The sequence below is a fragment of the Cibotium barometz genome, chromosome 36 (assembly GCF_041138505.1).
Source record: "Cibotium barometz isolate CiBa-2024 chromosome 36, ASM4113850v1, whole genome shotgun sequence".
NCBI classification, from domain to species: domain Eukaryota; kingdom Viridiplantae; phylum Streptophyta; class Polypodiopsida; order Cyatheales; family Cibotiaceae; genus Cibotium; species Cibotium barometz.
Window position 1 is genome coordinate 23,591,382 of NC_141081.1, and position 10,991 is coordinate 23,602,372.

Genomic DNA, 10,991 nt, shown 5'->3' on the forward strand with positions numbered 1-10,991 from the left:
AGTCAGCTGGTTGAAGGAGAAGCTACATAGAGGGAGGCTGGGTTGTTGCCAAGGGGAGCAGCGTTAGAGGTTGAAGCAGCTTGTAGTTCAAACTGATCAAAGCAAGATCCTTTGACTTACAGCAGGATTGAAGCACTTAGATAACTCAGTATCCTTGGGAGTTCCCATTTTTGAAGGCTAGTGGTACTCTCTCATGTTCTTTCTCTCTCAAGATCTAGTGCAAACCTAATGAGAAAGCTATAGTGTAACCCTAATAACACATGGTGGAGAGACCTAATCTTGAATAGAGAAAAATGCTCTCTACTAATGCAAGAGGAAAACAATGGAAACCCTAAATGAAGACTAATGCAATCTTGTTAAGTAACACTTCACTTATGGGCATCACTTCACAAGAGAAATAACCCTAATGCAAAGCTCTAAAACTAAGTAAGGTCTTAATCACCTCGTAATCCTAGACCCACCATTAATCTAAACACTAACCTAAGCTCTGATACCATGTTAAATTTCATGGTGGATCAAAGACTAAACTAAACATGTTGAGAATGTGAAAGAATGTGCTTAGACTCAAGTACAATTAGGCTCCAAGATTAATTAGCTTGGAAGGCATATAGAGACTTGAGATGTGGAAATGTGCATTGTATTCCTTCCATTGAAATGACCCTTTTTATATGAGGAGGGTACCTCTCTTACATGTTTGCTCATGTGGGATAAACCTCCACTTGCCATGTGGCATCTTGCTAGGTATTGCTCTTCCTTGGCTACTCATACTCACTCCCTATCATTTGTTATGTGCTCATGGCACCACAATTCTCAACACTGGTTGCTCTTTACTTCAACAACCTACGTCCATTCAAGCCCTATGGTGTACGGAGCACATTGGCTTATGCTAATGGACTGGGTTCAACTCCTAATAGGTCTTCTTATTTCATTACAAGCTATTGAAAACTCAAAACTTTGTCAAAAATTATCTGTAACATCTTGCATGCATCTAACTATTTGAAATCTGTTTCATGCATCAAACATCTTGCATAAGATCTATTGTGATGTAGACTCAAGAGAGTACAAACTTTGCACCAAATAGAATCAAATGATCATAGAGAGTAAATATTAGATGCTTACTGTTGTTTCTAGTAATTTGTACATAGATCTTTGCAATAAATTGCTACTATTTCCATTAAAATTTGCACAGTAACCATACTTTGCATAGTATTCAAGAAAACCTTTGCACAATAACTCTACTTTGTACAGCCTTCAAGAAAAACTTTGCACAAGAACCATTCTTTGCATGGTCTTCAAGAAAACTTTGCACATCAACCATTCTCTACATTGTCTTCAAGAAAACCTTTGCACATCAACCATTCTTTGCACTATCTTCAAGAAAACCTTTGCACATCAATCATTCTTTGCACTCTCTTCAAGGAAATCTCTACACAGATAATGACTTGAAAAATCTATAATACTTTGCATATACTCTATAACAAGTGATATGACAATCTGCACAATCTTCAAATTTGGTCTAGAAGTTGTAGAAATCCCTAATTCAAAAATTATAAAAAGTCTCACCAAATCCTTGCAATAATGGCCTAAATTTATTCCTAAATGGAAAATACTAGTGAAAATAGAAAGGATTATGCACAAAAATGAGTGAAACCACTAACTTTTGAGCAAAATATGTAAAAAATGCATTAATTAGGGTTTTAAAAATTTTAGGGTTTTTGTTAGTACGAGATTAAGTACTAAGATCAAATCTCAAGATGTATCTATGGATTATAGACTCAAATCATACACAATATTCAAGAAAATATCATGAAAATGATTTCTAAAATTTTCTACTAAACCTAATTCAAAAATGGATTAACACAAACCATGGATCAAAATCCATACTCTAATACCAATGCAAGCAAGGGGAACGCTCATTAGCATGAGTTTGCAAGGCTTTGTACTCACTAGCATGAAGTACACACATGAAAGCTCAAATGGGATCCATCACCATAGCCAAGAGCTTGAAGCTCCAAGAAGATCATCCAATGTCAAAAGATTCCAAGATACAATGCAAGTCTAATACTCTAACAAAGTGACTTCTTTAGTCACTCGCTATGTCCACACTAGGCTATGCCCATGCTCTAGGCCCATGGCCACCACGCTTTTGTTGAGGTGTTGACATTGGTGCTTTGTTGGTGAAGAAGAAGCTTGGGTTTGTTGCTTTTTGGGCACACATCTTTGTTGTTGTTGCTTCTTTCTTTCTTGATTGTTGAGAGTTTAATGGTGGTGAGGAGTAATGGCTTTTTGTGAGGCCATAAAAAAGTATATCCCTCATAGAAATCTTGTGCTTTGTATTATCTTGTTTATGGTTTTTTATAGGAAGAATTTGGCTTGCATGGCTTTGATTGGCATTTGGGGATCCATGTTGCCATGTTATGGTAGTGATGTGTGTGAACACATCACTACCATGTTATGGTGGTGATGTGTGTGAACACACTTAGGACCACCGGGGCACTTTTTCCCTCACTAGGAGGTTTTTTCCCTCGTGCATTGTAACACTCTAGGGATACCTTATCTTTGTTCTTACACACTTAGTAATACTACTTTTGTGTTGTGTGCTCTAGAGCTTCTTCTTCTCCAAGCTGTGTGTGCATTCCTGCAATCCTAGTTCCAACATTTGGTATCAGAGCAGTAAGAGCTTTGAGGTAGCATTGCCAAGACCCTCCAATTCATCTCCTCCATTTGAGACAAGGTTTCACATGCATCAAGAGGGCAGTATATTCTATGGGCAAGTTCAAAGAGCTCAATTGCATCAGAATTTCAATATGAGGTTGTTTCGTCCATTTTTGCATTTCAAGCACTGCGCAAGTAGTTTCATCCTTTTGTGTAGATTTTTTATCAAGGTTCAGATCTGCAGAATAGGTGCCTTTTAGTCTATTTTGGGTTGTGTTAGATAGTACAAGTTGGTTTTGTGCAGGTTACTCTCTATACAGGAAACAGTTACATCAGGTACAATCACTATCATGGCTGATAACAGTGATGTATTTTGTATGTTATCTACTACTGAGGATGGGACCAACTACCCACTATGGTCTTATATGATGCGCCATGTATTGTGGTTACAAAGGGCTTGTGGAATATTGTGCAGGGTCATTATACTCGTCCTGCTTTGATAAGGACCATTATTACTGGTGTTAAAGAAGGTGCAGTGGTAGATGATGCTGCAGGTTGTGCTGCTACAAGTTCTACTGCTGCTGCTCTACAGGTTCTAATGATGCAAGATATATTCCTGAGCAAGCTAAATGGGATGCTAAAGATGCGCAGGCTCATGCCTTAATTGCGCTATCTATTAAGCATACCATCATTCCCCACATTCGTGGATGTAAGACTGCGAAGGATGCATGGGATATGCTTACACGATTGTATCAAGTTCGGAATGAAGCTCGTGTAGCTTATCTACATAAGTAGTTAGAAAGTGAGCATATGAATAAAGGTGATCCAATGGACAGTTTCCTAACAAAGATCAAGGATCTCAAGGAGCAGTTTTGAGATAGCTGTAGATGAGATTTTGCTAGATAGTACACTTACGTAGACCGTTCTTAATGGTCTTCCAGATTCTTACGAGAGCTTTGCATCCACCCTGGGTAATCCAAATGCCCTTCCATTTGAGGATCTGGCTTCTATTTTGCTACAGGAAGAACAATCCAAGAAGAATAGGAATATTATGCGTGTTATAGATCAAGCTTTTACTGCTAGCCATAAAGGCAAAGGCAAATTTAAGCCAAAATCTATGATAGGTGCAGATATGGTCATATGATTAAGGAATGTCCTAAGGTGGCTATAGAGGCAAAGAAGAAAGAGGCTGGTATGGCTGTTGTAGATGCCTCCAACTCTAATGTTGAATCTACTATAAGGAACTTGGTCATATGATTAAGGAATGTCCTAAGGTGGCTGTAGAGGCAAAGAAGAAAGAGGCTGGTATGGCTGTTGTAGATGCCTCCAACTCTAATGTTGAATCTACTAGTGTTGTGCAAGAGTTATAATGGGCATTTATTGTGCAGTGCAGTTATGACCATCTTTGCACGATGTATGTATGTCTGTAGATTCATATGTATAGTATTTTGACAGTGGTGCTACTAAGCACATCACTTCGCAAGCGTGACATGTTTACTTGCCTTGAGTCTGCGCCTATTGGTAATTGTGTTGACCAGTGCTAATGGCAGCTCTTTCACACTTTTTGATGTATTGTATGTGCCTAGGATCAGAAAGAACTTATTGTCTATTTTTGCATTGACTAGGATTGGACTAGTCCATAAAGTTCATTGATGACAAATGCACAGTTCATGATCTTAGTGTAGGTGATACAATTGTGGCATCAGGTTCATCATGTTGTGGATTATATAAGCTCAATGCTTATGACAGATGTGTGGAAGATGTGACATGTGCAGTTGGACAAGCAAGCTGTATCATATGCAAAACTGTGGCATGCACGTTTTGGGCATCTGAATTTTGCCAGTTTGATGCGTTTGCAAAAATCTGAGATGATTTCTTTGTTACCTACTTTGCAAGCGTCATCAAGGCATGTTTGTGAAGGCTGTATTCTTGGCAAGATGTAGCGTGCTTCATTTCCAAAGGATGGTTCTATGCGAGTTATTGGCAAATTGCAGCTTATACATGTGATGTATGTGGTCCAATGCAATCACCATCATTTGGTAATCATTTATACTTCGTGACTTTCATTGATGACTTTTCCAGGCATGCATGGGTGTATCCTATGAAAGCTAAGTCCGAAGTGTTTAGGTGCTTCAAATAGTTTGTCTCTTTGGCTGAAAATGTTTCTGGCTGTTGTTGGAATTAGGGTTGCAGGGAAACACACACAGCTTGGAGAAGACAAAGGTAGCACAAGGCACTCAATAGAGAGTTGCAATAGAAAGATAAGATAGCCCTAGAATGATGGGCGTATATACAATGCACGGGGGAAAAAACCTCCTAAAGAGGGAAAAAGTGCCCCGCGACGGTCCTAAGTGTGTTCACACACATCACTACCTCACACACATCACAAATCCCCCCTGGGAGTGATGCGGTGAATGAGCTGGCACATAGAGTATAGGGAAGTGCCATGCCCTAAGGACATGATCAGTCCACAAAGGGGAGTAAGCCCAAAGCTTTGCAGAAAGCTTCAAACTTCTCACGAGACAATGCCTTTGTGAAAAGATCTGCAAGGTTGTCCTGTGTTGGCACAAACAGGACAACCTTTGCAGAAAGCTTCAAACTTCTCACGAGACAATGCCTTTGTGAAAAGATCTGCAAGGTTGGCCTGTGTTGGCACATAGGCCAAGCTGATCTCTCCTGCTGAGAGCCTCTCCCTGACATAGTGGTAATGCACCTCAATGTGCTTTGTGCGAGCATGAAAAATTGGATTCCTCGCAACTGCCAATGCGCTCTAACTGTTAGTGTAGATTGTGTTGGCAGTGTCCTGTTGTCCAACACCTAAATCAGCCACCATAAGGTGTCTGAGCCATACACACTCAACCGTAGCTGTGAAGACTGCCCAGTACTCAGCCTCACAACTAGAAGTGGCCACAGTAGGTTTCTTCTTGCTCAACCATGATATGCATGAGCTGCCGAGCATGAAACAAAAACCACTCGTCGTGGACACTCGCGTGTCAAAACAACCAGCCCAATCTGAGTCCGAAAAAGCATGTAAATCTGGCGGCAATGATCCCCCCTTGGGATAAAACAAGCCAAGATGTAAAGTGCCACTCAAGTAGCGGAAAATCCTCTTGACATCCTGCCAATGCTTAGACCCTGGGCTATGCATAAATCTGCTGATCTGACTTACTGCAAACTGAATATCTGGCCTCGTGTTGCATACATAAATGAGGCATCCAACAACAGTTTGGTAAAGAGTGACATCGGCAGGATCACCTGCATCATGAAGACTCAATTTTAAACCTGTTTCCATGGGAGTGGCAATAGGTTTGCAATCTTCAAGTCCAAATTTACATAGCAATGTCTCTATGTAACTTGTCAATACCACCATCACACTGCTTAAACTGTATTCCCAAGTAATGATGTAACAGCCCCAAATCTTTCATCTTGAAAGTAGCATTCAAATCAACCTTAAATTCAGCAATATGCCTTTCATTTGGTCCAGTGATCAGCAAATCATCCACATAGAGAACGACGATGAGAAGTACATCATCCTCACGCTTTACATATAGTGTGCTTTCTGTTGGACTATTATGAAAGCCTCATTTGACCAAATGAGTATCAGCTTTCTCATACCAAGCACGAGGAGATTGCTTTAACCCATACAAAGCTTTCTTACATCTGCACACTTTATCTTCTTGTCCTTTCTTGACAAAACCGTGAGGCTGCGTTACATAAACTTCCTCAAATATGTCACCATTCAAGAAAGCAGTAACAATGTCGGATTGATGTACATTCCAACCAAAATGAGCTGCCAATGCACATAGAAAATGAACAGTAGTCATACGACAAGTGGGAGCAAAGGTCTCTTCATAATCTATGCCTTTTTGCTGTGCATAGCCCTTTGCAACAAGTCGAGCCTTATAGCGATCAATCTCACCATCCGGCTTGCGTTTCAACTTGTAAACCCACTTTGTACCAATGGCCTTTTTTCCAGGAGGCAAATCATATAAAGTCCATGTGTCATTTTCTATAAGTGCAGCATATTCAGATTGCATGGCAGCCAACCAATTTTCTGAATTCTGTGCTTCATCAAAAGACAGAGGTTCCTCAACATCACATAAGTTAGAAACAGCCAAAGCATAGCAATCTGATGCATAAGATGCATGGCGACGAGAACCTGAACGAGTACAACTAGACAAAGGTGCATCCAATTTACTGTCACGTAAAGTATGCACCAGCCATTTTGGCATACCTCTAGCTTGCTCATTTTCTGCCACTTCCTCATCAAGTACATCATGTACATCTGCATCAGTGATGATAGGCTGATTCATAACATTTTCTGAAACCCCCATAGGCTATACATTTGCCTCATTGGAATCTACATGTGAACTTCCACCACTGAAAAGAGGCAACAAACTGTCATAAATGTCCTGTGAGCTTACATTACTGTCTCTTGTACATGACAGCAGGGGCTGAACAGAATCCTCCACAAACACAACATCCCGTGAAACCAAGATACGCTTTGTTTGCGGATGATACAACCTGTAACCTTTGCTTTCAGTACTATAACCAACAAAAATACATTTGACAGCCTTATCATCCAGTTTCCTGCGCTGTGTTTGTGGCACCAAAGCATATGATAAACAGCCAAAAACACGCATGTGCTCAATAGATGGCTTTCTATCATGCCATGCTTCATATGGAGTCATAGACTGCAAAGCCTTCGTAGGACACCTGTTTAGTACATAAGTGGCACACATGATAGCCTCAAGCCAAAACGAATGCGGCAAAGCTTGACTCTTGACCATACATCGTGCCATTTTCGTAAGTGACCTGTTTTTCCTCTCAGCAACACCATTTTGCTGAGGTGTATATGGCAGTGTACATTGGTGTTTTATCCCACGACTAGCCAGAAATGCATTGAATTCATGAGACATATACTCCCCCCCTCGATCAGAATGGAGGGTGCCCATAGTACATTTCGAGACATTTTCAGCCAAAGCCAGAAATTGCTTGAAGCACATAAACACTTCGGACTTCGCTTTAAGCGGATATACCCATGCATGCCTGGAGTAATCATCAATGAAAGTCACGAAGTAAAGATAGTTGCCCAAGGATGGAGTTTGCATGGGCCCACAAACATCACTATGCACAAGTTGTAGCTTGGATGTAGCCCGAACTGAACCATCCTTTGGAAATTTGGCACGCTGCATTTTTCCCAAAATACAACCTTCACAAACATGCTTGACAGGTGCTTCAAGAAGTGGTAAAGAAATAACCATATCAGATTTCTGTAAACGCAGCAAACTGGCAAAATTCAGATGCCCAAAACGTGCATGCCAAAGTTTTGCATCTGAAACAGCCTTTGAATCCACAACAACATTTGCAAAATTTTGTACACACTTGTCATACAAAGTGAGCTTATATAGCCCACGGCATAAAATGGCCGATGCAATAATTTCATCACCAAAACTGAGATCATGTACTGTATATCTATCATCCACAAATTTGACCACAAGGCCAAGTCTAGCAAGTGCAAATACAGACAAAAGGTTCTTTTTGATCCCAGGTACATACAATGCATCAATAAGTGTGAAGGAACTGCCATTTGCAGCAGTAAGCACAATCTTTCCAACTCCCTGGACCGGATAAGAGGCATTGTTGGCACAAGTTACTGTATTCCCATGAGGGACAGCTTCAAGAGAGGTAAACAAATCACGATGTGAGGTAATGTGCTTTGTAGCACCACTATCGAAATACCACACATGTGAATCTGCAGCAACAACTGACATACATGGATCATGAATAGCAGGGTCATATGTACACTCTGCACTAAATGCCCACTCTGCATCTACATCAGCATCACAATCTCCTTTCATAGAAGACTCTACTATAGCTGCACTGGTATTGGACCCTGTGGTGGATCCGCCCTCTTTCTTCTTAGCCTCTTTTGCCTTCAATTTCGGACATTGTTTGATCAAGTGATCATTAGCTTTACAATAATGGCAACACATCTTCTTTTTGCCCTTATCGCCAGAATTCCCAGATGAATTATTGCCAACAGAAGCATTAGAAACAGGAGATTTACCACTCGCAAAAGAACCATGAGAAGTGGCTACATTACTGTTACCACCTTTTCTTTGAGCAGCAACAAAGGCGTGTTCAACTACACGCTGTTTAGCCCTGTTTTTTCTAGAAAGCGACTCTTGCAATAGCAATGTGCATAACGCATCGAACTTGACAATAGGAGGATTTCCTTGGGTCATAAGTCTCCAAGTACTAGCAAAAATCTGGCAAGGCATCAAGAACAGTCTGCACAAGGGATCTGTCAGAAATGACTTCACCTGCAGAAATGAGTTGCTCATTTATATCCTTGACACTAGCAAGGAAAGTGTCCATATCATCTTCCTCATGCATAATCTTCGACTCTAGCTCTTTACGCAGTAGTGCAATTTTAGCTTCATTGCGACTTGCATAAAGACCAGCTAGAATATCCCAAGCCTGCTTTGCAGATTTTGCTGAACGAATGTGTGGAGTAATAATGCGCTTCACGGATAATGCAATCACTGCATGAGCCTACGCATCTCTTACATCCCAACGAGCTTGCTCAGCCGTAGGCAAAACAACTCTAATAGGGGCAATCCTTGCAACAAAACCTGCAGCATCCTTAACATCCCCTGAATCCGCAGAACCAGGACGTACATCAATGCCCTGCACAATGTTCCAGACGCCCTTTGACACAAGTACATGTTGCATCATATAAGCCCACATAGGATAATTATCCCCATCCAATCTGTCCTCAGCAGCAGCAGTAGCAAACATCTTGAACACATCTGTGTTGTTGTCAGCCATGACAAATGCTTGTACCTGATGTGAAAACTGCTTGAAAAGAGGAGAAACGAAGTGGGAACAATACGTGCTGTATAGCACGAACCTTAGAAGACTGTAAGGGGCTTGTTACGCAGAAAACAGCACTGACAAAAATTCTACACAAAATGACGAAACTGCCTGCGCAGAACTTGCAATGCAAAAACGGAGGCCGAAACGACCTCGAATCAAAATTCTGACGCAACCTATTAATGCGTATGAAAACTCGTCTCAATCGGAGGAGATGAAGCGGAGGGTCCTGGCGATGCTGCCACGAAGCTCTTGCCTGCTCTGATACCAATTGTTGGAATTAGGGTTGCAGGGAAACACACACAGCTTGGAGAAGACAAAGGTAGCACAAGGCACTCAATAGAGAGTTGCAATAGAAAGATAAGATAGCCCTAGAATGATGGGCGTATATACAATGCACGGGGGAAAAAACCTCCTAAAGAGGGAAAAAGTGCCCCGGCGGCGGTCCTAAGTGTGTTCACACACATCACTACCTCATGTATATGGTAACAGCTGTAAAGTGGGCGCCCTTCATTTTGATCGAGGGGGGGAGTATATATCTAAAGAGTTCAATGCATTCTTGGCAGATCGTGGGATAAAACATCAATGTACAGTGCCTTATACACCACAATAGAATGGCGTTGTTGAGAGAAAGAATCTTACTCTCATGGAGGTAGCAAGGTGTATGGTTAAGAGCCAAGCCTTGCCACATGCATTTTGGCTAGAAGCTATAATGTGTGCTGCATATGTACTTAACACATGTCCCACTAAAGCATTAAAGTCTGTCACTCCATATGAGTCTTGGCATGGTTGCAAGCCATCTATGGCTTATTTGCGTGTATTTGGTTGCCTGGCTTATGCTCTTGTACTAGAGTAGCATCACAGGAAATTGGATAATAAGGCTATTAAATGCATTTTTGTTGGCTACAGTGTAGAAAGTAAAGGCTATCATTTGTATCATCCGCAGTCTAAATGTATCTTGGTCAGTCAAGATGTTGTTTTTATTGAGGATGCAGTTTAGCCTTTGCTTTCATGTACCAGAGATGTACATGTTTGCTCACAAGATGTGTATGAGACATTGTTGCCTTTGTTTTGGTGGTGCTGTGGTTAGTCATATGTAGCACCAAATGAGGCAAATATACAGCCTACACAGGTTTTTAATGAGTCTACAAATCAGCCCATTTCTGATGCAGATATTCATGATGCACTTGATGAGAGTCCAAGTCAATGCCTAAATGGCTAGTGCAAACTTTGCATGACAGCAAATTGGCCTTTGCCTAGTCGTACTCATTTTGGTTCTCAGCATGCATCATATGCATCAGCTTGTTTTGCATTGGCTGTTGCGAGTATGTATAATGAAGAAGAGCCTATTTTGTTTGAAGAGGCACAAAATTTAGAAAATTGGATGGCTGCTATGCATGTTGAATATGATGCTATTGTGAAGAATAGCACATGGTCTTTATGTGATTTGCCTCTTG

At 41.0% G+C, this 10,991-nt stretch overlaps 1 pseudogene; it reads right to left on the minus strand.

The window, feature by feature from the left end:
- Positions 1-5,118: 5,118 nt before the first annotated feature.
- On the minus strand, positions 5,119-5,947 carry LOC147617642 (secreted RxLR effector protein 161-like; annotated as a pseudogene).
- Between the last annotated feature and the right edge of the window lie 5,044 nt (positions 5,948-10,991).